This window comes from Sinocyclocheilus rhinocerous, unplaced genomic scaffold (assembly GCF_001515625.1).
Source record: "Sinocyclocheilus rhinocerous isolate Xijiao unplaced genomic scaffold, SAMN03320098_v1.1 scaffold2907, whole genome shotgun sequence".
In the NCBI taxonomy this organism is placed as follows: domain Eukaryota; kingdom Metazoa; phylum Chordata; class Actinopteri; order Cypriniformes; family Cyprinidae; genus Sinocyclocheilus; species Sinocyclocheilus rhinocerous.
The window spans coordinates 55,000-55,383 of NW_015635553.1; positions in this window are offsets into that span (position 1 = coordinate 55,000).

The window sequence follows — 384 nt, forward strand, 5'->3', positions numbered from 1 at the left end:
GAATCACACAGCGCCTTCACGACATGGCGGCGGCGGCGGCAACAATACTACAGCGAGAATAAAAGTTACTCCTTCTTTCTTTGTGTGAACATTTGGGCGGTGTTATGCAAATCTTCCCACATAGTGACGTAGGTATGTGGGGGTGTGTTAGAACGAGCCGTTTTAGGTAGGCGTGGTTGACTCTTAACTTTTATTAAGAATATCTCTTTGGATTTGAGACTTTAGTCTTTGCAACTTTACAGATATTCTTTATGCACCAAGAGCTTGTAACACTCCAAAGAGAAAGGAAAAATTGAAATCGCATCATATGACCCCTTTAAGGAAAAGCCATCATACAGCAGTTTCAGTCAGTTCCTAAATATCAAGTCAGTCAGACCATGAGTC